Source organism: Artibeus jamaicensis, unplaced genomic scaffold, assembly GCF_021234435.1.
Source record: "Artibeus jamaicensis isolate MK-2021 breed Jamaican fruit bat unplaced genomic scaffold, CSHL_Jam_final scaffold_1019, whole genome shotgun sequence".
NCBI classification, from domain to species: domain Eukaryota; kingdom Metazoa; phylum Chordata; class Mammalia; order Chiroptera; family Phyllostomidae; genus Artibeus; species Artibeus jamaicensis.
In genome coordinates this window covers 29,615,580-29,643,403 of record NW_026522025.1, presented here as the reverse complement: position 1 = coordinate 29,643,403, position 27,824 = coordinate 29,615,580, and the positions used below count along the sequence as shown (strand labels likewise).

At 38.3% G+C, this 27,824-nt stretch overlaps 1 protein-coding gene across 1 annotated transcript in view; it reads left to right on the top strand.

Annotated features, from left to right (window-relative positions):
• The first annotated feature begins 550 nt into the window (after positions 1-550).
• TTLL7 (tubulin tyrosine ligase like 7) overlaps positions 551-27,824 on the top strand; it is a 149,068-nt gene continuing 121,794 nt past the window's right edge. The window contains exons 1-2 of the mRNA XM_037163981.2: positions 551-713; positions 11,149-11,247. The gene's annotated coding sequence lies outside the window, so the exon portion shown is untranslated. The remainder of the gene's footprint in view (positions 714-11,148; positions 11,248-27,824) is intronic.

Below are 27,824 nucleotides of genomic sequence, written 5' to 3'. Positions count from 1 at the left end.
GAGATGCTCGGATAAAAGACCTGGGAAGCCCCCTCAAAGACCCCAGATGCCCCGCTCGGTTCTGCGGTAAGAGCGCACGAGGACTGGAGCCCTAGGGCCCCGCGGAGGAGCTGGGGGTGGCCGGAGGGCTGGCTCGGGCCCGCGCGCCGTCCCCTCTCCTCCGGAGGCGACACCGCCCAGGGGACACCGCCCCGGCGCTCCCGTTGCTAGGTCCTCTGTTTGCGGCGTTCGGTGGAGCCCGGAGCGGGACCAAGGCGAACCGGGAGGGGGGTGCCCGGAAAGGCCGAAGGACTGTCTTCGGCAAGCAGCTTGGAAAGCAGCTGCTCCACCGTGGGTCGCCCCGCGCCCGAGCCGTGCCGGGGCTGCGGTCGCCTAGGCTTCCCCTGGTCCTCGGTGGCTCCCAGCTGTCGCCACCCGACTCGCCCTGGGCGCGGGTTCCGCGCGCACGTCGCGCACCCCCGGCTGCAGCCCGCGAATGGTCTGGCCCGTCGGCAGCCGCCACCCGCTTCGGCAGCAAAAGCTGCTCCAGCTGCTCCGGGTCGGCGCCGCAGCCACGAGTCGCGGCTCCCGCGGGCGGTGGGCGGGCGGAGGGAAGCACCGGACCGCCAGCTCTCGCTGCAGCCCAGGGCGGCCGCCGGCGGGAAACCCGGGGGCCGCAGAGGGACCGCCTGCTGCGGGGAGGCGAGGACCGGGGCTGGGCTGCCCTCACCCGGGTGAGTACCCGCCGCCCTGAGCCTCCCCGACCGCTGTCACGTCCCCGTGCCCTGGAGGTGTCGGCCCCCGTCCGGAAGGGTCACTGCTCGGGGACACTGCCCCTCGCCGAGCAGCAGATCAGGGAGTTGCCGCTGTTGGTGCTAATGATTCAGCACCCTTCGTGCCCTAGAGGTTTGGGCGTGATGAGGGACCGCGGGGGACGGGGTCAGTTGCTGCGCGCAGTATGTACGGTTGCCTCTCCCCTTAGTTTCCAGGCTTCGGTTGAACGACCCAGGCGGGTGGGGTCGGGCGGTCTGAACCCGGAGGCTCCCTGCTGGCTCGTTCTGAAATTCCATCCTTTTCCCACATCCTGGTACAAACCTCTGTGCGTTTGCGGTGCAGTCTTCAAAGTATGTCAGATTCATGTCTTTCACACGTGCGAATGAAGTCTAGGTCCATTGTGGATGCCTGTTCCTCTACTTCTTGCCCTGTCAGATGTCTAATTCGTGCCGTCATCCGCCTAAGTTTACATCGCATGGCAGCCTCCTGCTAATGTGTGAGAAAGATGCTCTAAGTTGTCTTGTATTCAACGTGGGTTTGATGGGTTCCTGGCAGATGTGGAAAGATTTAAGGTAGGAAGTAATTTCACAGCCTAGGCACATATGTATTTAAAATTTTACTGAATCATCACAATAACCCAGGACCAAATGTAGAAAGTTTGGAGCAGGAGAGTTAAATTATGTGCTCAAGGTCACAGAATGGGAATTTGAATACAAATCTTTAGGATTGTAAAGCCCTTGGACCTTTCACAGTGTTAGAATTTGTTTATCCAAGTGTACATATGTTGTATGGTCTATTTAAACAGTTAATTTTCATAGGAGGAGTCTCAACAGCAACAACAACCTGTAAACTTCCTATATGTGGCATTATTGTTCTTTTCGTAAAAGTAGAGCATACTCTGAATTACGTGGGGAAAAACCCACACTTTCTTAGAAAGCATATTCCAGAAGATAGTATCTGGACAGCACTGCACGGGAGAGCCAGGTCATAACAGGAGATGGTCAACATTTTTGGCAGATACATGGTCGATGCTCAAGTGTAGGACAAGTCATTGAAGAACGTAAAATCTGGATATCATTTTCTTTTTTAACCTTTAGGAAAACATTTGCAGTAAGAACAGTTATTTACTTCATAGGGTGTGTGACTGAATTGTTTTTGTGGAATGTTACCCCATTATAAGGTGACAGGTAAACCCAGACTGATAATGTTATTTGATTCATTATAATTCTGTGATTTGGCAGAGGAGATGACAATTCTATTTTACAGACTAAGGAACTGAAATCCAGAGAAGGTCCAAGATCATACAGCTAATCTGGACAACCATCGACTCTTAAAAAAACCAGGTGCTGTAGCAAAATGCAGTTCTGTATATAAGGAAATGGAGTTGATTTTTTTCCCTTGTGCTCAGAGTCAACAGTTATATTGATTTTTTGTGCTCCTTCTGGAAAAATAATGGGGGCTAGGTTCTTCTCGTCGCTTGCTTGGTCATTTGATTTTCTTTCATTTATGCTTTGTATATTTTCTCTTAACGTAAGCGACTCTTGTTGCTGTCTCAGGAGGCAGGTTGCTATAGTTTAAGTGCTCATTATCTCTAAGTGTTGGAAAAGCATTTGATGGCACACCGGAACATAATCATCTTAGCTCATAGTTTTTCAACAGCATTGAACCTTTTGCATTGGAGATTTCTTTCTTTTAATCAGTGGAGATATTGATAGACTAAAGCCCACTGCCTCCATAAGGCCATCAGAGGGAGGTACAAATTTACATTCTTTGTCCAGATACGACTGTAAGAGTAGGGTCTTGTGATAAGTCTTAAGTTTGATTTCCAGGAGGTCGTTACTTTTTGTTCTTTATATGGCTATAGACTATATATATACCAAACCTTGGTATAAAATAGTGTGTAGTCCAATCTGGTTAATCCCAAGAAGGACAGCAAAATGAATGAATAAGCAAAAATATAATACTGCTGCTATTTTTTTTAAAGGAAAGTGCATGTCCCAGTGATAGAAGGTCAGCAGGATATTCTAAAACAGAAGTAACACCTTTTATTTAGATATCATTACTGAGAGTGTGAATTTAATACCAAATTGACTTTAGAACTGTTCTCTCTCTTTCTCTGTATATATTTATTTATCAAATGACTACTGCCTGTGGACCAGTTAAATTATTTTTTAAAAGATTTTATGTATTTATTTTTTGAGGTGGGGTAAAGGAGGGAGAAATATTATGCTGTGAGAGTAATATTGAGCAGCTACCTCTTGCACACACCCCAGCTAGGGACTTATCCTCAACCCAGGTGTGTGCCCTGACCAGGAATTGAACTGGTAACCCCTTGCTTTGTAGAATGACACCCAACCAACTGAGCCACCCATTCAGGGACCATCTAAATTCTTGATTTCAAGGAACTTAAAGTCTAGCTGGGAAGATATTTACTTACACATGAGTAATTAACAAAATGATGAGAACTGCCTTAATACTGGAAAAAGGTGGTCAGCAAACTTAAGTACTATATCAACACCTTAAGAAGAAGGATAAAGAGTAGAGGCTGGGATCATCAGAGGTTCAGGAAAGTCTTCATGGTGGAAGTTAACTAAAGAACGGAGAAATGGGATGGATTTCGATAGCCAAAGAGAAAGCCGGAAGAGGTTCAGCTGAGAAGTGCACGTATAGTGTTTGGACACACCATGCCAAATTATGAAGAGCCTTGAATATGAGGCAGTGAGATCTGCTCCTTAGCTGGCAATCGTAGTGAACTGGTGTATGTTTTTAAGCAGGCTGAGTTTTTCTTTGGCTGGTGGTGCTCACATTCTCCATATTCCTTGCTCCAAGTGTCCTTCCAGAAAATGGTATATTTCCTGGGTACTGTTATTAAAAGTAGTAGTTTTCAACTAAATCAAGAACAGTTTTTTAATGCACGTAAAACTTTACCCCTCCCATGGAAGTTTGCTTTTTAAAAAGCTTTCTGCCTCCATTATAGAGTTATCGACAATTTGGAAATTATAAGAAGGAAAAAAATCACCATAATCTGACTAACTAAAGACAACCACTATTCATGTTTTGATGTGTTTTCTTCCACTTTTTTTCCCTGCATAGTTTTAATTAGACTATGTATATTTTTATATATTTTTACTTTAAATTTTGTAACATTAATTTTCACTTAATTATAATTGGATGGCAAACATTTAAGATGCCTACATTATTTTCCAGTAGGTTGATATACCATAATTTTATAATCATTCCTCATTGTCACTATATTATTGGTAATAATAACATTGTGATGAATATCTTTGTTTATAAGTTCTTTTCTGTATTTTATTTTTTAAATATTTTATTTATTTATTTTTAGAGAGATTGGAAGGGAGGGAGAAAGAGAGGGAAAGAAACATTAATGTGTGGTTGCCTCTTGCACACCCCCAACTGGGGACCTGGCCCACAGCCCAGGCATGTGCTGTGACTGGGAATCGAACCAGCGACCCTTTGGTTCACAGGCCGACATTCAATCCACTGAGCCACACTAGCCAGGGCTCTTTTCTGCATTTTAGAAGTTAGTTCCTTAAGATAGTGTCTCAGAAATAAAATTTCTGGGTTAAAAGGTATGCCTTCTTATTTTGACTTTTTGAAAATTGAGGTGTAATTGACATGTAACATTACATTAGTTTAAAATGTGAAATGGAGTGAGTCAAAAGAAAGTCTGTAGCCACCAGTGTGAGCAGTGAGTCAATGAGAACTGACACCAGGCTTGGCAGTAGGGAAATATTAGCTATTTTATTGAATGTCTTCACCTGGGAGAATGGGAAGCAAATACTGAAAAACCTGAACTCGTCAAAGGTTTACAGACAATAGGGTTTATAGAGCAAAAGTCACGAGTGGTCCTGAGTGATGGCTGCACCAGGGTCAGTTCTCTCTTACTCAAGCTTCAGCGATCTGGTTTGCTCAGCTCCTGGCCACATCTGTGCGACTGTGGCTGGGTGGTTTCCAACTGACAGATCTGTAGACATCTTGGGATTGTGAGTTAGTGACCTTGTCTTAAGAGCGGAAAGGAAAAAACAGACCTGTTTGGAGATCAACGGGCTGCATTCTTTTTTTATCTTAAGCAGAATACGCTTTCTAAAACTTACTCATACAGGCAGGTCTGCAGGCCCTAGGGCATGACTGCATTCCAGTGCAGCTCTGGTTCTTAAAAAGGGCTCATTTCATAGTTTTTGTAAAAAATAGAATATATTTATTATTAGTTAAAACACAATATATTTATTATTATTTTTTAAAAGATTTTATTTATTTACCTTTAGAGGGTAAGGGAAGGAGAGAGGGAGAGAAATATGTATGGTTGCCTCTTATGAGTCCCCTGCTGGGAACTGGCCCGCAACCCAGGCATGTGCCCTGACTTGGAATCGAACCATGATCCTTTGGTTCACAGAGCATGCTCAATCCACTGAGCTACACCAGCCAGGGCTAATAGTTTTAATTAAAAGTAAAATTCTAATATGTCTGGTCTGTTATAATTTGCTGTTGTATTCAGGTGAATGACATGATTATTTGATATTTGTTTGTATTGGGAAATGATTACCACAATAAGTCTAGTTAACCTTTATTTATCACTGCATATAGTTGCAAAATATTTTTTTTCATGTGATGCTTATGCAAGTTTTGAAACGATACTGGGTTCTGTATGTTCTCTTTGGAATACTTGCATATTAAGTATAGGGTATTTGCATATTCATAATCACAATCTTGTCCATGGCCCTTCAGATTGTAGGAGGGGCCTCTTTTGACTTGAAAGACTATTTATATCCTGGGGACTGGGGAAAAGGCAGGCAGTTGGGGACACTGCGGGAGACATGTAAATAAAGTTGGAGAACAGGTTTGGTTAGAGTGACCAAGAATTTACAGCTAGAGAAGGGACATGTATGATAGACTACTTTCTGGTCCTTACGTTGCAATTGTGGACCTTAATGCCTCTCTCCCCCTATCTATCCCTTTCAGACTTCAGCTTCTTCCATCCTTATGTATCAGATTCCCAGTTCTCCAGCTGTAATATCCTGCCAATGCTAAGCCTATGAATTCTTGTACTCTGATTTGGAGAATGCAGTATGTGTATAGTTGAGGGCAGAAGTTCCAGACCTCCCAGTTCTCAGCAGAAGCCCTGGTTACAAGGTATAAGGGTGTGATGGACCTTGAAGGGCCACCCCTTCTCCTTCCCTGTGTACTTGCCAGAGATGACCTTTTGCACTGGAAGACACCTGATATTCCCAGTGTTCCTTCCCTGTGGGCATGCAGATGCTCCCCTCCCCTTGTTCCCAATATTCCCCAGAGGAAATTCCCCTCATTGAGGATCGAGACTATACCTCAGTCTTCTCCAGCAGTTGTAGGGACACATGGCACTACCTCCTTAGGCAGGTACACTGGCCAGGTCCCTCATTGGCTCTTCCAGGATCTCACCTGACCTTCCTCCTGGTCCTGCCTCCACCGTCCGGAAGCCACGGAGGCAGGGAGGCCAGTAACAGTCGTGAGGGTAGGTGGAAGGGGAATCAGGTGATGGAATGTGTCTTGAGGGCACAAGTAAGGAGCAGAAAGGCAGGTTCTTATAATCTGTCAGTCCTGAGAAACCTGAAAGGTAACAATGAAAACTGAAGCATCGCATTACAAACCAAAAAAAGGAGCTCTTCTTTTCTGGACCTGGCAGGTGATTTGGTGGAAGCAGGACACTGGGGTAGCCAGTTTTTTGGGCAGAATTTGTCCTGTACTTAGTTGGGACCCATTATTTAAAACAGTTTGCTTAAGCTTATAGAAGGTAGAAATCTATTTCTATTTCTCTCAGGCATTAGCTGTCAAAGTTGACCTTGGCTTAAACAACAGTTTCCCCAGGGTTAATAAAAACTTACATTTAAATAGGCTTTACCATTTATTCTCCACTACCCCTCATCTCCTAGTTCCCATTTGACATTAAGCTCCAACATACTCCTGCCCATTTTGTATATAGCACTTGACAAAGCCAAGGTGTTGGGACTGTTTAGCCTCTGGGAATGTGAGTGATAAATATTTTTCTCTTTTTACTTGCAAGGAAGTGGATTGCCTATGTTACTCTGAATCCTTGGAAAGTTTAGAATTAGGTGGGTCAGTGGTCACTGGGCCTCTTCTGGGGCTGCCCTGAAGGTCTCTGAAGACCCCTTTCTTTTGAAATTCATGAGATCGTTGGTCCATGGGGTGTGCCGAATTATCCATATCGTTTGATTTTTCTCATTGGTTGTAGCACTAGGCTTTCAAACTTCTATCTTATTTTTGTTCCTCTGCATAGTCGTGTTAAATCGAACATTATGTTTGACAAAGGATTATTTTAAACATTTCTCTCTTTGAGCCACTACTTTGCAAAGTCTGCACTGGTATCGCATCTACTGCGACAAGATGACAATAGCTTGTTTTTTAAATAAAAATTCTCTTCTCTCTTCCATTAGTGTATGTGCAGTCAAATGAACTTTTTAAAGTAAATTGGGTATTTGTAGATTTGGAAGCTGGGTTAGCAGTTTTCAGGCAGCGACTTCAAGACTATTTCAGGGCTCTTTGTTGGATTTTTAGGGCTGCTTAGGTTTACCTCTCATTTAAAGTAGTACTGTCTTTTTTTTTTTGTAAGAGAAGTGACCTTCACTTAAAATTTATTTGTGTAAAATCGGCTTTAACTGGTGTGGTCTTAATACTAAGTTTGACTGACTTTGCGATATGAGTGGTTCTACAATACATGAATATTGGTAGGAAAAGTTAGCAACTGTGGATTTGATTTGAATCATTGCATTTGATGGGAACATTTTTGGGTGTAATTTTATCATCACTATTATTTAAAATTTGTTTCTTGCTCTGGAAGGGTCACTTGGTTGTTTGCAGTGTTGGCCCATGCACCAAAGGCTTGGGGGTTCATTGGGTCCCTGGTGAGGGCTCCTGCGGGAGGCAGGGCAGCCAAACAACGTTTCTCTCACCTTGATGTTTCTCTGTTTCCCTCCTTCCCCACTCTTTAAAATCAGTAAGCATATCCATGGGTGAGGATTGAAAATATTAAATCTATTTCTTCAAGGTCCTTAATAAATATAATTTGTAACGATGTGTGACATTCCTAATGATTGCTGAAAAATCAGGACAAGAATTTTAGCACACGTCTCAGTTTATATTTAGAAGCAGGCAGTCTGCAGTTACTCAACAAATATGTGCTAGCTACTCTTTGGAGAGGAAAGAGAAATTGAACACTTTCTATAATCAGCTTACTCTATGAAACCAGATGGGGGCATTTTCGTTTAGCTTTAGGTCTGATGACATCCAAGATGATAATATTTAGTTACTTAGCATCTGTTAATCTAGAATCCTAAGGATTGACAGATATTATTTCTTTCCTCCATTTTAGCAGTGTGAAAAATCATGTTGGAGACAGAAGGGAAGAAAGAAAACAGGCAGAATTCATATGAAGGTTCACAGTAGCATTAGAAATTGCTCCTTTTAGAACATAATTTTGACTCTAGATGCTGGTATTTACTGTTATGTGTAAACAAGAGGATAACCTTTATTACTTCTTTGGATAGTTTTGATGATTTACTTCTTTTAGGGAATTTGAGGAAAAAAATAACTTGTCAAATGTATTGAATACTTTTTCCTAAAATCTGACATCTACTTTAAGTTCACTTCTTCTTCCCCCTGGTCAGCACACACATTTCAGTGTATTATTTTTGAAAAATTAAAACAAGTAATTTCTGCTACTTGTCTCACAAAATTAAAGGAAAATAGGCACCTTAAAATTTGAAGGGAGGGATCAGGGCTCCCTAAAACTGAGCAGACTGTATACATGTGGGAAAGCTTTTCCACTTGTCAGAGACGGGTGCCAAGTGAGTATTTTTGGCAGAAAGGAAAGTTTGCTGCCACATATGTTAGGGAGTTGTCGTTTTAGAATAGGAGGCATTTTCTCCTTTAAAAATTTATCTTGGGCACATATGTCAGGAGCTATTTTTATCTTTAACTAAGGAATTAAAAATTAAATAAATTCTTCATTAGATATAGTATGACGTATTTATTTCCATAATCTGTGAATTTTGTTTTTAGAATCCATAAGGAATGAGAATAATAAATATAGGATAGAATGAAGGTCCTACAGTGTAGCTTCTGCTAGGATCAAAATTAAGCCCATATACTCAGCGATATCTATGAATATAAAGATTGAAATTTCCAAGTAAAATTACCTAATGATAGTCTAAGAGTTTTTTTCTCCTTGATATAACTACATATTCAAGTAATATGAAAGTGATTATCATGTTTTCTTGAAGAAACACATAGAAGAAAGATCTTTCAGAGTAGTAAAATTATATTGTGATTTATGTAATTATTTTGGTAATTTCTCACATTAGGTGGGCATGCAACTTTTTACTCCAGTTAATACTTTGTAGCATTGGTTATTTTTTATAATTTTTATTGTGATGAAGAAACATAACATAAAATTTATAATGTTAATTATTGTACGTGTACTGTTAAAATATTCACATTGCTGTGAAAAGACCTGTAGAACTTTTAGATCTTGTAAATCTGAGACTCTGTATCCATCAAACGACAACTCTTCTTTCCCGCGTCCCCGAGGCCCTGGCATCACCCTTCTACTTTCTTTTCCTATGGATTGTAATACTTCAGGCACCTCGTATAAATGGAAGGCTATATTATTTGTCTTTTTGCGACTGTTTTATTTCACTTAATTTAATGTCCTAATGGTTCACCCAATTGTAGCATATGACAGGATTTCCTTCCTTTTTAAAGCTGGATAATATTCCATTGTGTATTTATACCACATTTTGCTGTCCATTCATCTGTTGATGGACATTTGGGTTGCTGCCACCTCTTTGCTATTGAGAATAGTGGGCTATGAAAACAGGTGTACAGGTCTCTCTCCGAGACCTTGCTTTCTATTCTTTTGGATGTATATACCCAGAAGTGTGATTACTAGATGATGTGGTAGTTTATTTTTAATTGTTTGGGAAATTTTCATACTATTTTTTACAGTGGCTGTACCACTTTACCACCCCATCAGCAGTGCTCAGAGGTTCCAATTTCTCTTTGCTCTCATCACCACTTGTGATTGATTGATTGATTGATTGTAGCCGTCCTGATGGATGTGAGGTGATATCTCATTGTGGATTTCTCTGATGATTAGGAATTTTAAGTATGTTTCCATGTGCCTTTTAGCTGTTTGTATATCTTTGGAGAAATGTCTACTCAAGTTCTTTTCTCATTTTTAAATCTGGTTATATGATTTTTTTTGGTTGAGTTGTTGGGTTTTTTATATATTCTAAATATTAACCCCTTATCAAATACATAACTTTCTCCCACTCCATAGGTTGTCCTTTCTCTCTATTGATTGTGTCCTTTGACCAACAAAAAAATTGTTTCTATTTTTTATTTTGTTACTTATGTAGCATTGATTAGTTAACAGTTAAAAAATGTTTCTACAGACTTGTTTCAAGTTGCTGTTTATTCTTTTTCTCTTGTGGTTCTTGAAAGTCCAGAAGACTATTTTTGAGACTATGTAATTATAATAAATAGTGTAATTTTGAACAAATTAATTTTGATTGACTTTTATGGTTTTGGAAGAGCCACCTTTTAATATGTTTTCTATAGAATTTTGATGTTATAATTTAACTATACATTAATAGGGATTGCTTTAAACCTATCCATCAATTTTGAGAGAATTAACATCTTTATAATGTTGACTCATTCAGTCTGTGAACATGGTGTGTTTCTGCAGGTATTTAGGTCTTCCTTGATTTCTTTTATCATCATTTTATAATTTTCATTATACATACCCTGTATTTCATTTTCTTTGGAACCACTGTAAATGATATTGCATTTTAAATTTCTGTTTCCATTTCTTTGTTGGCATTATGTAGAAGGGCAGTTCATTTTTGTGTGCTGATGTATCCTGAAGCCTCATGGAAGCCACATTTTACATCAGAGATTGTAGATCCTTTTTTTTTTACATAGACAATAATGAGGGTGTTTTAATAGACAATAATATCATCTGCAAACTGAGACAATTATATTTCTTTCTTTCCCATGCATTTGCCTTTCATTTTCAGCTTGAACTTCTAATATTGTGCCAAATAAGAATGGTGAGAGTGGACATCTTGCCTTGTTTCCAATATTAGAAGAAAATTATTCAGTGTTTTACTGTTAACTATAATGCTAGCTACAGGTTTTTTGTAGATGTTCTTTGTTAGGTTGAGGAGTTCCCCCTCTCTTCCTAGTATACTAAGACTTTTTATCCTGAACGGATGGTTACTTACATCAAAATGCTTTTTATGCAGCAATTGATATGGACATATGATTTAAAATAATTTTTTCATTCTCACCTGAGGACTTTTTTTTCATTGCTTTTAGGAAAAGAAGAGAGAGAGAGAGAAACATCAGTTTGACAGAGAAACATCCATTGGTTGCCTCTCATTGGCTACTTGACTGGGGATCAAACCTGCAACCCAGGTATGTGTCCTGACTGGGAGGGAATCAAACCCACGATCCTTTGATACCTGGGTCGAAGCTCCAGCCAACTGAGCCACACTGGCCAGGGCTAGGCTATACATACAATTTTTTTGTCAGACTGTTGTGCATTTATTAATTTTCAAATAGTGAATCAACCTTGTACACATGGAATAAATCCTATCTGATCATATATATACCTATGTATAATATTTGTGACACACATGTACATGCATACACATACATTGTTGCATTCAATTTGTGAAAATCTTGTTAAAGATTTTTGCTTTTACATTCATGAGAGATTGATTTTTAGTTTCCTTTTTTGTTGTGCTTTTTAAATTTGTTTTCAATTGCTAGAATACTACTGCTTTTGTGTAGTTCCAAGAAACTACCACTCATTGAGTTTGGGTGTTGTATCAAATTCAAATATTCGTAGTTACCTGAGAAGTCTATTAAAATACTCCTTTTTCCAACTATATATCTCTCTGTGAGGCCAAATTTTCTAATGTACTTTGACCAAAAGTAATTGACCAAAGTTACTTTTTGACTAAAAGTAATTTATTAGAATGAATGCAGAAGCAGTTATAGGAGTCTTTTTATAGGAGATATTAAAGAAATTAGATAAAAGTATAAAATAATGCCACTCATTCCTTTGTAAAGTTATATTTTAATAAGGTATGTTTTTGTTAACATATAATATGTTTATGATTGTTACATTAAAGTGAATGAAGAAGGATCTTAAACATGTATTAGTTTTAGTTTCTAGTAGGGTAAATATTGATATGTATAACCCACAAAAACAAAACAACAAAATTTAAAAATCAGAAAAGGCTTCAACACTAAAAAGTTTGAGAATCACTACTAAGACAACCAAGCGAGAAGAGTGAAGCCAGAGGCAGGGGCATGTGCATCTCGCACTTGGCATTGGTTTAGCCAGTTGTTCTGCGTGCTCATCTTCCTTTCTCCACTTACCTTTCATTTCCCCGAAGTTCTTCCTCCTTTTATGTACTCACTGATATGTACTTTCAACTCAGTGAAATAGACCGGTAGGACTTTGCAGTGTAATCTTCACCAAATGAAATCCCTCAAATCATTCCCATTCCAACTTTAACAAATACCATATGTGGACATGTAAGTATACTTTAAATTATAAATTATAACAAATGGAATAAAGTATTAACTCAGTGATGTCTTTTGCAAGGGTGAAGTAATTCAGAATATTTTATTAAGGTTTGACTCTAAGATAGTGTAAGAGATATTTGAATTACTGCCCTTTGATTTCGATTATTGTAAATGGGATTTTTTTGTACTTTTCCTCAGTGCTTTATTGAGATATAATTTATATATAGTAAATATACAGCTTGGTGAGTTTTTAGAAGATTTTGGTAAGTGGTCTTGCAGGTAAGTAGATTGTAATAGTACAAACATGCAAAATGAAATGAAAAAGAATCTGAGAATATCAGTAAGAACAAAAATAAGATGAAGTGAGCTAGAGAATCCATTGATATTAGCTAGCAAAATCTATATTCTGAAATTATGTGTGATTATTAGAGCTAGTCCCACATTTAGTACTGAGTTTTCTATCTTCTGGGCTGGGCAAAGAGGGAAATGCAAGAAGTTGAATGATTAGTGGAAAAGCTCATTCATGAGAAAAGCAAACCAATTGCATAAGGGGAACAAAGTTATTTCTGTACAGAATTAAAAGTGAAATTTCTGCTATAGTTTCTTTTCAAGTGGATTTCTTATAGGGTAATGTAAAATGTCCTCAACATTGTTACAGTGAAATTCAACAGGATTCGCTAGGATGTTTCCAATAATGCCCTTCAATATAGGCTCCTGGCATGGCTCTGTTTCTTGAGAAATAGCCTCTCATGATCTGATTATTTTCTTTTCTAACATGAAAACAGTATTTGCCTTGAGAACACTGAAATGTAGATAAAGATCACTGTGTATGCTCAGTGAGTAACTGTTTTTCTTCCTGAAGTGGTTCTGCTAGGGCACCTGTGGCTGGCAATGTGGTGTGAGCCTGGTGTGTAGCTCTCTGATGACCTGGTTTAATCCACGAGGAGATGTTACAGTGTTTCAAAGAAGGAAGGTGATACATATCTTTTAGGAATTTCTTTGTACATATTATTTTTATAGCCTATGATTTTGAGGGGCAATACCTTTGAGGTTTTATTTCCTCAAAATAAAGCAGGTTTCCTTTCTATTTTTCGTGCCCACAAGAAAAAGAAGGGCCCAGATATTTTCTGTCCAAACTAATTCAGTGCCTTGGTCTTGGTCTTAGGTTTGGAGTCAGTCAGGTACTTTCAATATGTGCTGAAATAATGAGTAAGTTAGAGTCAAGTTTATATCATAGCCCTCATATCTGTTATGAAATTATATGTAGTTAATAACATAGCTAAATATCTATATGATAATATATCTAAATATCTTTCATATCAGAAATGTCTGTTTTCATCACTCTTAGAGTTTCCAGGTTTAAATATATGCTCACTTATTTACAATATACACAATTAATATAATATTATTACATAATTATTAGTTAATAATTAGTCACATATTATACTGTTATAATAATAATATAATAAAATATAATTCATGTTTACATCTTCTCCAAATAACAAAATACCTTCTGTTTTAATCCAATGCCTTCTGGTATAATTCTGAGTTAAACTGATTCTTTAAAAATGAGTTATGAGTTACAAAAATCAGTTATAAATCTATTTAAATATTTAAACATTAGATTTTTGCTACCAGTTTATAGTTGCTTTCATAGTTGAGGTTAGTCGTTTCTAATAGGAAAACAAGGTGAATGTTTGATTTTTGGCAAAGAGCGTTTCATCTCAGTAATATGTAAGATCTCCAGTATGCCATTCTAGAGGGTGAGTCAGAGTGGTATAGTCTTTCTCGGTTGAGTTTTGCATAGGATTCTGGTGTAGGGTCTCTTTGTTAGGCCATGTCCTCTAATTTGTGGGTTCTTGTTTGTGAGGAGCCAGCTAAGTAGACTGGGAAGATGAGAAAGAGAAGCTTCTCTGGTTCCCATAGTCCGCTGGGCATATTTGTAACCTGATCTCCCTTTCTGACTAGTGTCTGCATCATTTTTTATCCCAATGGTCCACTTAAGCAGCTGCCTCAAATTCCATAGTAGACGATGGGTTATTACTTTAAATCTGTGATTTTTAGTTATGTACTTGGTAGGTAAGAGAAATGTTATATAAAATCAAATTATCTAAAATGAGAAAAATAGGAAATTCATTGTTTGGTTATAGGCTACCTAAAGGAAATTATATTCAGTGTACAAAGTAAATATTTAGCATAGTATAGGTGAAAGAGTCATATAAATCTTAATAGAAGTAAATGAATAAGGAACACATTGCTATAAAGATGCCTAAATTGTCCATTTTGGGGACCACAGTGAGTAAGGCTTTGCAAAGTATTGGTTGTTCCCTCCCCCACCAGCCGTTTTCCTGGCCTAAAAGAACTAAATGTAGTGACCGTGAGTTTTGCCCACTTCCAGTCCTCTGTCTGTGCTTGAGGAGGAAAAACTTGGCTTACGACCAATTCTTTACCCTCTTTGGCCATCGTCAGAACTGTAGATGCTGCAGTCTGTTCTTCCCTGTGATGAATCAGCGATGCCGTCTGCCAATGTGTTCTGGCCACGGTTGGCTGTGGGCTCTGCTCTGCCCGGTGGCCTTGCCTGTGGTGTTAAGTGAAACTGCACAAATTGGAAGGTCATAAAGTCATTTGATTGAAAAATAAAAAAATGGTATGCGATTTTTTTTTCACATTTTAAGGTTGTATAAATTTGTGATCAGGGATATTGAAGATTATCTTTGCAGAAAGACTGGCAAAGACATGGATTCTCGAAATAGATTTTTTATGGAGCATGATCTCCAGAATGCTTCTAATTTTAATTCTCATTTCTATCCTATTACAATTTAAAATTGTTTTCTTCTAATGGTAAATAATATTAGTTTTATTTTAAATTATGTAGTTTCCATACTAACTGGTACTTTATATAGTGAATGTGTCAAATGTTTTAATTTTTCTGATCACTATGATAATACTGGACTTTTGTCTGATCAGGGACATAAGATATTAAAACCATGTATTTGTTTATATTTTATATATACATATATAATATATGTTTTAAAAGACTTAATAATCAATTAGTTCCAATATTTCCATAAACATGTTAGAAAAATATTATAAAATGCCTTTCTTTAGATGAATGTAGATGATAAAAAGAGTTGGATGGTTTAAAGATCAAGAGGATAGTTATTTTGTTTCCTTTTGATTTCTGTTTTAGTAAAAATGTTTTTTTTTTTGCATTACTATTCATAAAATGGAAACAAACTCAAACTTATTTACTGTATTTTACTTGGTACGTGTTCAATAATTAAGTTGAGTTAAAAGCAGGTGTGAAAATAGGAATTAGAATAGTTCATTTAATCTTAAAACAGATAAGAGAATTGGCTGCTATCAACAAGGTCAGCTATACTAATAGAGCTACTTTTTTTCCAGTTTAATTCTGGGCTTTATTCAGTGGCGTTTTTAAAAAATTCATTTACCATAGAGCTAGTTTTAAAGTTGGTCTTCCTTCTTCTTTGATGTAATCTGTGGCAGAGCATAGTATCATCTACACTAGGTATGGATAAGCCAGATATTAAAATAATTCTACTGGTAATTTGGGATTATCCAGAAAAATGGAAGATACAGTTCATTCTTAATTTATAATTTGTATCACCAAAATTTCATGAGTAAAATAATGGAGAGATGCTGTATCCATTAAACAAAATAAGCTCCACTATGTACCAGGCTCTGTGTTATGTTCCTTTTACTCAGAGAGCCGCCGCCCTTTCTGATAATGAACTGTAAAGCAAGTGCTCTAAAAATGTGATACAATGTGATAGGTGTTGGTAACAGTGGTGATGCTCTGAAGGACAGTTACCTCTGCCTGGGAGGCAGAAGGAGGGGGGGATAACTAAGCTGTGCTTGAACCATGGGTAGGCAGGGAAAACATCCCTGGAGTAGAGAAAAATACCAAGTAAGTATTTGCAAATTAGAAGGTGAATAAAACTTTCAGGATCATGTTTTTAATTTCATGCTTTTGTCTCTACCTAGGATATATTTCAAACATGTTTGGCTGCAACTCATGGTAATAAATACGGTTTACTTCTTGCCATAGTATAAATACCCACACACCACACACATACACAAATAAAAGTTTCAAGACTCAGTATTTGTAGTTAATACTTTTTATACTATATGCAATTTAGTCTGGCACTGTTATATTTTCATTGAGTTTATTATTTTATTTAAAATGCTTATTGAATTTCACTAAATTGTTTTCGTTACCCTCTATGGGTCATGGTCTGTATGTAAAAACAAAACACAAACAGACAAACCTGCTCTAGGGCTCAGAGTTCATAGGGGGGCCCCTAGCGAGCACATTGACAAAGGAGCAATATGGCCCTCCCTCAGCAGGGTTGCAGACTGTAGGAGGCATACCAATGGTTTTAGCACATTTGCAGGTCAGAAAGCAGCACAGTCTAGTACAGAGGTTTTGTGAGTTGAGCAGACTTTTTCAAGTCTTTGACAAGGCACTGAGTCTCTCTGAATCTCAGTTTTCCCATCTATAAAGTGAATTAATAAAACAATTTATTAGGACTAAGTGAAATAATACATCTATTTTACCATGACTCTCAAACTTGGCCATGCATGTAAATCACATGGGAGCTTTAACCATTTTCTGTGCCCAGGATACACCCCACGCCAATTAAATTGGAATTTTTAGGGCTGGGACCCAGTCATCACATTTTATATTTTTATTTTTTGAAAATTTATATTTCTTGAATAGCAGCTCTCCACATTTCCCTTATTCTGGCCCCTGATAACCAGTATTCCTCTCTCAGTTTCTATCTGACTGCTTTTAGATTTCTCATAAAAGAGTATAACATAGTGTTTTACTTCTGTGACTGGCTCATTCCACTTATCATAATATCATTTAGATCCATCTATATTGTTCCATATGGCAGGCTTTCCGTTTTTGGAGCTGAATGGTATTCCGCTGTATGTACATGGCACATTTTCCTCATCCATTTCCCCTCAGTGGACATTTTGGCTGTTCGCCCATCTTGGGTGTCGTGAATAGTGCTGCAGGGAACATGGGGGTGGAGGCATCTCTTTGTAATTCTGATTGCAATTATTTTGGGTAAATACCCTGAAGTGGGATTGCTGGATCATGTGGTAGTTTTATTTTTAATTTTTCTAGGAATCACCATACTGTTTCTCATAGTGGCTGTAACAGTTTACATCCCTGCCAACAGTGTGCAAATATTTTCGTTTCTTCTCATCACCAGAAACACTTGTTAAAATGTTTTTTTATCATAGCCATTGTAACAGGTGTGAGGTGGTATCTCATGTTTTTGATTTGCATTTTTCTGATAAATAGTGGTTTTGAGTATATTTTCTTATACCTAATGGCCATTTGCATGTCTTCTGTAGAGAAATGCCTATTCAAGTTTTTTGCCCATTTTTAAATTTGTTTATTTTTTCTTTTTGCTGTTAAGTTGAAGGAGTGCCTTATACACTTTGGATATTGCTTCCTTACTGGTTATACAGTTTGCAAATATTTTCTTCCCCTCTGTAGGTCGTCCTTTCACTTTTTTATTGTTTCACTTGCTATTCAGAAGATTTTTAGTTTGTCGTTGTCTCTCTTGTCTGTCTTTGCTTTCATTGCCTGTGCTTGTGGCATGGTATCTAAGACACCTGTGCTCAGACCACTGTTGTGAAGCATTTTCCCTGTGTTTTCTTCTAGGCTTTACAGTTTCGGGTCTGACATTTAACTCTTTAATCCATTTTGAGTTGATTTTTGTTTGTGGTGTAAGAAAAGGGTCGACTTCATTCTTTTACATGTGAATATCTAGTTTTCCAGCACCAATTGTTGAAGAGATTATTCCTTTTATATTGCTTTTTGACTGTTTACATGGATTTATTTCTGGGCTATTTATTGTTCCTTTGGTTTATTTGCCTATTCTTTTGTCAGTGCCGTGCTGTTCTAATTATGATAAGTTAGTAATATATTTTGGAACCACAAAGTATGATGCTATTAACTTTATTCTTTTTTCTCAAAATTATTTTAGCTTTTTTTGGAGTTTTCTGTAGCTCCATATGAATTTTAGAATTTTTTCTATTTTTGTAAATAATGCCTTTGGCATATTGCACTGAATATGTAAATCAATCCATGAACATGGGATATCTTTGCATTTATTGTATCTTCTTTAATTTATTTCATGAATGTTTAATAGTTTTTAAAGTGTAAGTCTCCTATGTTTTAGTTAAATTTATTGGTAGGTATTTTACAGGAATGTGTATTTTTTAAGCTCCTTTGGCACAGTCTGCATCGACATGCCTGACTGTGGGGCCTATAGCCCAGTGTGTGGAATGGGATAAGTATTTGGTACATGTCTGGTTCCCTTGATTAATAACATCAACAATAATGTATATATAACTTTTCTATGGTACTCACTATGCTTTAGTCTCTGTGCTGAATACTTCTCATATCAAAATGCTGTGGTTTGTTTTTATTATTCTTCTGTCATATAACAGAATAACATGGCTGAGATAAAAAGGGAGAATGCTACTTACTAGGGAGGCAAATGGCTACGTTTACCATTTGGAGCTTAGTTACCGATGTAATTACTTCAGTGAATTTGAGGAATTGGCTTCATTGAACAGCTTCAGGAATATAGATTGAAAACTTTAAAAAGTATTTTAGATTCTATTTTAGACCTTACACAATGGCTTACATGGCAGGTTGAACAGATCAATTTGATAAATGCCTCAAACACATAATTCTAATTTTAGCAGAAATGTATTGACATTATTTGGTGGATTACATCAGATGCACACACACACCCCCCAGGTAGTATGAAGAGTGACCATTAACCTACAAGTGTAGGTTGTGTGTGTGTATATAATATATATGTATATATATATATATTTATTATGTACACACACGCACACCCCAGGTAGTACAAAGAGTGACCATTAACCTACAGGTGCTTCTGCTACATTATCATTCACTCGACATCCAAATTTATTAGGCTTAATGTCATGAAGACAAGAACATCTTTATGTTTTTATTAACAGGATCTACATTTTTCCATTGTATTATGTAGGAATATTAGTAGTCTGCTGGTATAATTTTCGATACTGTTGTTTGTGTTGATTTTGGACTTAGAAAGCTTCTTTATTAATATTTGTTCTTAGAAAGCTTATTTATTATTTTTCAATATGAGTTTTTAAATAATAACTACTTTAAAATAACATCTAAATAAGTGATTTATTACAAATATATAATTTGTTTTCTCTGCATTTAGTTAAGAATTTACTCATTTTGTTATAATCTTTAGTTTGCTTCTTAGTTTTCAATATCAGCTTCTACAGTGGTGACTGAGAAAGCATCCTTTTTAATGGGTGTATGTGTTCCTTACACTTAGTAGATGTTCAAAACGAGTACTTTTCCCATGTCGAGCAAATGGATTAAAAAAAATATTGCTACATCAACTTTGCTTAGAAGAAACGAATGCTTATCTTACAGTTTCTTTGTGAATTTTTCAACCTATTCAATTACTAAAACATTTGTAAGATACCTATACTTCTAAATTCAAATGAGGGAATAGAAGTAAGGCTCTTAGAATAATAGGACCTAGTACTAGTGAGCATTTAATATATGCTACTCATTGTTTACTGCCAGTGTCGTACCCAAATGCATAATGTAAAAGTGTAGTGTGGTAGGGTCAGAGATTTGCAAAAGAAGTTAAACAATTTTGAGTTTTGTGATTGGGTAAAAGTTTGCATTCCTGCCCATCATTGTGCCTAAATATGATGTGCTCGATATGCCAACTGGTATTATATATTTAAAGTTGAAATTAGGTATTTAACTTTGAAGTGTCTGATTCCAGGAGGGAAAACTAACTTCTTTTGAGGCTTTACATATAATTTAGTTTAACAAGCTTTGCTAATAAGGACATTAAAAACATTGAAAAATTGTACAATAAGCCTAAAGAAATGCTTCATCCTTTACTCGTTAGTCTTGGTAGACTCATAATTACATTCACTCAGTAACGACAAAACAGTTTTGAGGGGAAGTGTCAATAAAGAATGGAGAAACATTTTCTGAATGTAGGTTTTGCATGAAGGATTGTGTCCAAAGCATTCTTGTATGATAAAGCCCAAGCTAGGAGTAACCCACTGGGGTTCGACTGCAGAGTCGGTGAGAAGCAACTGTCATTTAGTTGGATCCTATGAAGACTGACACATGTGTCATTATGACTGTTTGCCGTGGTCTCATTCCCATGTCATCACTCTCGAATTATCTCCTTTGACATTGTGGAACTGTAAGAGTCTCTTGTGGTTGAAAATTCAGTCTAGACTGTGTTACGTGGGTTTTAGGGCAGCACTGTCAGAGACTGTGTGACTCAGATTAATGGCTAACATATTTCATAGAGGCTGATGAAATTGTGCATTACTATGGGATTGAAAAAGCTGGCTTGATTTTGCTAGGAACAAACATTTAACTTTCAACCACTCCCTCCCATCCTCTTCCTTTTGTTTTTCTCCTTTACTCTATTTCTTCTTTCTTTCATTTCCTTATAAAATATTGTCTCTTTCTGAAAAAGTTTTTCATATGAATATGGTATGCTATACATTTTTGCTATTTTAGATTTCCTTCCATTAAAGGGCTTGGAATGTTAAAATGATGCTAATGAAAAACAAGCCATGGCACTGTCGGTCATTAGCATACCACCGTGTTGTGTAAGGTTCTGTGTGCTGTGTCATCCCATTAACTCTATTGATCTTTGAAAAGGTAATGGTTACAGAGAGTTCACTGCAGAGGTCAGTCATAGTAGGAGAGAACTGGTGAATGTTAATGTGGAGAGCGGTATGGGGTACATGTGGAGCTTGGCTATAGGGAGGTAGAGGAATCGAGTTTTTAAGAAAACAATGATCTTGGTGATGGACCTGGATTCGAACTTTACCTGGTACCTAGTATGGCCTTAGGCAAGTCAACTAACTTTTTAAATCCTAGCTTCTTCATTTGTCAAATGAGAAAACAAATCTGTTAAAATAACCTTATGGTATCTTGAAGGACAAGAGGATTTAGAGTGTTAAATCTGTAAAGAACAGTAAAACTGTTCTTTGTACAAGTGGTCAGATGCCGGCCTCATCATGTAGGCCAGTGTAGTGGGTCAGCTGGCTGGCAATCAGAAAGAACAACTGCACGTGAACTGGAACCCACCGGGACAAATTGGAACCCAGAAGAACAAACTAGAGCTTTTATCTGACTCTTGCCCCCTCCGGTCTTGACAATGTGGGTGACCTCCAGGAAGAGCTGGTGTTCTTTGCCATGGAGCTGCATGTGTACCTGGCCCAGGGAGGCTAGAAGGGCCAGGATTTGGAGAGACCGATGATCTAGCAAGAGCTGGAGGAGCTGCAGGAGCTGCAGGCTCAGACGCTGCCCTGTGCCTCCAAGGGGAACTAGCAGAACAGGGTGAGCACATATACAAGCTGCTCTACTGACCTTCAGAGCATAATTTACTTTTTCCTTCAAAATCGCATGCAGATTTCTCTTGTGGCCAACTCTAACCTGAAACCATTCAAGGAAGGGGTTTCTAGGAAATATTGTTAGCTTAGCTAAATTGACTTGTGTCACAGGTCTTTTTTTGGCCATGAGTGGGCTTTTGGATTTTATCAGATGAGCATTTAAAAGCCATCAAAGGCTTTAAGCCAGCTAGGGTGGTAGGGGGAAGGGAAATGGGAGAGTGACGTGAACACATTTGTGATTGGATTTGCATTGTATTTTAGAAAATGGATTGGAGGTGACTAAGAATGGGTATCAGTAGATCTATTAGGAGCCTAGTGCATTGGTCCAAAATAGATTTATGGTGGCTAGCAATGTATGTGGAGGTGAAGGTGATAGAAACAAGTTGATGGGTTTCAGAAGTATTCCGAGGACTTGGGGATAGACTTACTAGTGGTTGAGGGAGAAGATGCCAAGCTCTAATGGTAGAAGCATCAGTAGTAGCTGTTAACATTACTATCATTTTCTTACTTTCTGGGTCCTGACACCATTTCTGATTTATTCATGGATACTCAGTGCATTGCTCATTGCCTGGCATAGGATAGGGTTAATTTTTTATCCCTCTCTCTTGCTTTTTCACTGGATGTTGTCATGTCACACATTTTCTATTCTTTTCCATGGGCTACACTCTCTACTTTTGCCAATGCTATCTCCTTTTAGTTCCAAGAGGAGCCTGATTTAGGGGTCCTCTGATTTAAACTTTTAAACTTTTCTGTATAGGGTTAGATGGTTTTTATTGCAATCCTTCAATCCTGTCTTCTTACAGAAGCAGCCTGAGACAGTTCATAAATGAAAGGCTGGGGCAGGGGTGGGGCTGTGTTGCACTTGATCTTCATTCACAAAACAGGCAGGGGCTGGGTTTGGCCTGTGGGCTGTAATTGGACCCTTGTGCCTTGTCCACTAGGTGTTTCTTGTCTTTTGTTTTTAATCCATTGGCTTTCAAACATATTCAGTTTTTTTCTGTCATATTCCCCCCAACAAAACACACATGCACAACTTCAGACTTTTCCCCCTTTAAACTATATACTATCTTTCTTTTCCATTATTTCTTTTTAAATTTTTAAATTAAATTTACTAGGATGATAATAGTGAATGAAATTATATAGGTTTCAAGTGTATAATTCTACAGTACATCATCTGTATGTATATTGCCTTGTGTATTTACTGCCCAAAGTCAAATCTTCTTCCTTTACTTCTTGAGGGTTATTTTTTACTGCGTCTATCTAGTAAACCCTTAGTAATCTGACTTATCCTGTTGCTATCTCAAAAACAATTACAGCCTACACTCTTCTAAATAAGATGGCTACTTTCTGATTGTCTTTTTTTTTAATCTTCCTTTTGTAGTATTTATATGGCTCCTTATACTATACCATTTGGAATACTATACCATGTTCTCCCTTTGACTTCTGTGACCCCGGGGTCTCATTCACCTCCTATCGCTGATGGTTATGTATCACTGCCTTTTAAAAAAGTGCAGCAATACACACGCAGACACATACAAATGTATATGACATAAGTAGTGTAAACTGCACACATCTTAAGGGTACAGCTGGATGGATTTTTAAGCATGCATACGTTTGCGTTGGTATCACCAAGAGTGAGATAAGAACACTGTTGGCATCTCAGAACATCCCTTGTGACTCTTCTCAGTCTGCTAATCCTGATTCCGCCAAGAGATAGCCTTTATTCTGACTTCTATGGCTTTAGATTTAGTTTTTCCTGTTCTTGAACCTTGTATAAATGAAATCGTGCAGAATGTATGGGCGTACTCTTTTTTGCTCAGCTTCCTTCCCTCATCCGTATGCTGTGATAGTAATCCACGTTGTCACAGTAGCTGTAGTTCATTCTTTTTAAAATTCTTGTGTCATTTTCCATTGTATGAGTATACCACAATTTATTCAATCTTATTCTTAGTTGATATTTGGGTTGTTCCTGGCCCAGGACTGTTATTACTAATGCTGTTATGAACATTCTTGTACCGGCCTTTTGCCCTGTTGGAAATGTTGAAGTTTTGAGGTAGAACATACCACTAAGTTTGAAATGTCTACAAGAAAAGCTTTGATCACGTGGATCTGAAGTTTTCTGGAGAGTTAGGAGCTAGTGGTAGATGGCCTAAGCCTCTTTTTTCCTATCATTCCCTCTTCTTTCATTTCCCTGTTACCTTTTATTTTTTAGGATGTCTAGGACTGTTTGTGGGTTTTTATAGGACATGGGACTGGACTGGGGAGTTCGTTAATAGCGATAACAGGGGCATCAAAACCTTAACAACAAGGGCCTAACCAAGGACCGTATGCCAAGAACTAGATGGTGAGTCTCCATGGGCAGTGGAACTGCAGACAGAGCTTTCAAGGATGGGGCACAGGACCAGGAATCCAGCAAACTGCAGCCGGTGCAGTGGAGCCGACTGAGAACGAAGGCTTCCAGCAGTGTGGCGCTCAGGTGTCATCCTCGGGATGTGGACCACATATGGCCATTCTCTATCAACTCCATTAAAATCACTTAGAAAAACACCAAACAACCATCTCAGTACATGTAGAATGCCTGCTATGCAAATATAACAAGTAAGCGATAAATAAACAATTAAAGCAAATGTAGTGTGCTTTCTGGGATCAATCAAATTGCTTAGTACCACCCACCCAAAACTGAATGTTATTTTTTAGTCTTTCCTATAGAAACTGGATTCCAGGCCTTGTGAAGAGTCAACGTAGATATTTTAAATTGCTTTTTATATGATGGCTGGGCAATAGTAGATTATTTTGTTGGTTGAATTGAAATATCCAAAATTTATAAGAAACTTATAAAACTTAACACACAAAAAGAATCCCATTAAAAAAATGGGCAAAGTACCTAAAATAGATACTTCTTCAAAGAGTACATGCGAGTGGTCAATAGACACATGAAAAGATGCTCAGCATCACCAATCATCAGAGAAATGTAAATTAAAACCACAATGAGATACCATCTCGTACCTGTCAGAATGGCCATCATGTATAAATCAACAGATAATAAGTGCTGTTGAGGATGAGGAGAAAGGGGAACCCTTTTGTACTGTTAGTGGGAATGCAGACTGGTCAGCCTCTGTGGAAAGCAGTGTGAAGATAGCTCAAAAAATTAAAAATGGAACTGCCTTATGATCCAGCCCTTTCACTTTTGGGAAAGTATTCAGAGAAACCCAAAACACTAATTCGAAAGAACATAAGTACCTCTATGTTCATTGCAGTGTTATTTACAGTCACCAAGATATGGAAGCAGCCCAAGTGTCCATCAGTAGATGAGTAGATAGTACAACTGTGGGGCATTTACACAATGGAATACTACTCAGCAGTAAAAAAAAGAAGAGAATTTTACCCTTTGCAACAATATGAATGGACCTGGAGAACATTATGCTAAGTGAAATAAGCCAGTCAGAGAAAGACAAATACAATATCATTTTACTCATATGTGGAATCGAATGAACAAACTGGACTAACAGGCAAAACAGAGACAGACTCAAAGGTGGAGAGCAGGATGACAGCCCAGGAGGGTGGGGTTAGGGGGTGGGGGGATCAAGCAAAAGGGAAAAAGGACTCATCAACATGGACAACAGTGTAGTGATTGTGGGAGGTAAAGGGGTATAAGGGGACTAAATGATAATGAAAAAAATACATTATAAATTTTTTTTAAAAGGTCATGTCTGGGATGCAGCCATCATTAGGTATGTGCTAACTGAAACCTTGGATGCTGGCATCATTTAGGGATGGAAGAGCTTTGGAGTAGATGCCCTCAGTGCCCTCCCCGTATTTCCAATGCCTTATCCACTTCCTTTTGCTCTTCCTACTTCCAACTGCCTACCAGTGTCTGCTTTACTTTCCCCAAGGACTTTTGAGGACTTTTCTGGAAGCCATGAGACTAGAGTCCCCTTGCCTTTACAGACCTGCGCCTGCAACTCCCTACCCCTCACGAGGGCTGGAAGGGCCGCGGAATCAACACCACACCTGTGCCACAGCAGCCCTCAGCCAGTGCTTGACCTCTGGGTTGGTTAACTCTGAAGCGGCTGTGTTTTATACCAGGTCCCAGGGTTTCCTAGTGGGTTATGCTTCAGCTGCCCCCAGTGTAGCTTGTAGCTGGCTTTATATCACATCCTTTTATTGGCTGCATTCCTTTCCCTGCTCTCTTACCAGTGTTTCCGGCACTTCCCAAAATAAACTACTTGTATTAGGGTTTGTTTCTGGGGAACTCAAAATAAGACAGATCTCTTGGCTAATACCTGCAATTAAAATTCATACAGGGTAAGAACTATGGTACTTTTTCTTTTTGTTTGTTTTTTTTTAATTTAAAAAAATACAGTTTTATTTATGATCATGTATTAAAAATGGTTCTAGTATCATGTTTACATATATATCAATACTGGAAACAGCTCCATAATGAATCACATCTAAATTTTATAAAGCATGCACAAACATTGAAACACTGGTTATGGAAAGCAGAGTGGGAGAAAAACCATCAGCTATCATTTTCATTAAACAGCAGCACCCACTCAGGAGAATCAAGTCAGTAATACTTGTCTGAACTGCAAAATAATGTCTACAGAGGAAAGTTAGTGATTGTACCAATTTTATTACTTTTACTGAGCCATTTTCTCTTCCCAATGCAAAGAAATAAAACAATTAAAAAAATATATGTCCTCATTATTATTCACAATAAAAAGGATCTGCTTCATTCTGCAGGCCTGGCAGCATGTACGAGAGGGAGCACTGCACAGTTCAGGTGGATCAGAGTAACATTTTGATCCTGACCCACTGAGTGGAATCTCATGCAGTTTGGTGACTGGACTAACTTCACAGGAGCTGTGATAGACGGAACCCTCTCTGTGATACCCCCAGATCTCAGTAAATAAGACCTATGCAAGGAAAGATCGAAATCAGTCTGTTCATACATTGTATCTATAGACCTTTTCTTTAATGTAAGGTGCAAAAGCGGCCCTTTCATGAGTACACGGATACAAATGTTTGTTGTGGTCTCAAGATTGCTAGACTGATACTATGTCTGTTATATTGAAGATAAGGTAGATATCAAAACCACTGTCAGATTAAGAAACTTCTATAACCTGTCTCACTTCTTCAAATAATGGAGCCAGTTCCTTTTCTAGGCTGACAATTAGTCCTGTATTGGCAATGCTGCTGGCCATGAAACTCACCACCAAAAGCAAACGATGAAATTGAACCACTTAGTAGGTATTAGAATAACAAATGATACTTTAATTTTTTAAAGTCCAAGTTTGCTCCCTTAGTCTGTTGCAAGGGCAAAAGTAGATGAGGAACGGGCTCTCAAAGCATGCTTCGGAACATTATTGATCACTAAAAATAGGCAGTGCAGTCTGACACAGTAATAGCATGGGGCCCTTCAACACTTGGTGACTTTTTACACAGGAATCACTTGAGGTCATCCGTCACGATGAACCCCTTTCTCCCACAGGTTCAAGAGCCACTCTGGGCAAAGTGGCTCCAGTTACTGGGTTTCCGGGCTGCCTGGTTCTCTGTACAGCAGGGTTTGTGGCTGTTTGCTGTTAGTTCAGGGGCAGCTTCAAAGACAGGTTACTTTTTCTTGTTTTGATTAGCAATCATTTGTTTTCAACTGCCCCTTGAAATTTCTACTTGATGTGGACTTGATCATCTCAAACCTGACATCACCAAACTGAAGTCGGAACTTAAAAAAGACGATTCCCTGGGGATAGCCAGAGGGAAAGGGTGGTAGGGGTAGGTGGAGGTGGGCAAGGGGGAGAAGTGGGGATGGGCAGAGACTCTGCTTGGGGCTACGGGTGCACGATGCGGTGAGCAGACGATATTTTATCGAGTTGTCCACTTGAAATCTGTACGGTTTTGTGAACCAATGTCACCCCAATACATTTAATTAAAAAATTTCCACTTGAAATCTGTATGGTTTTGTG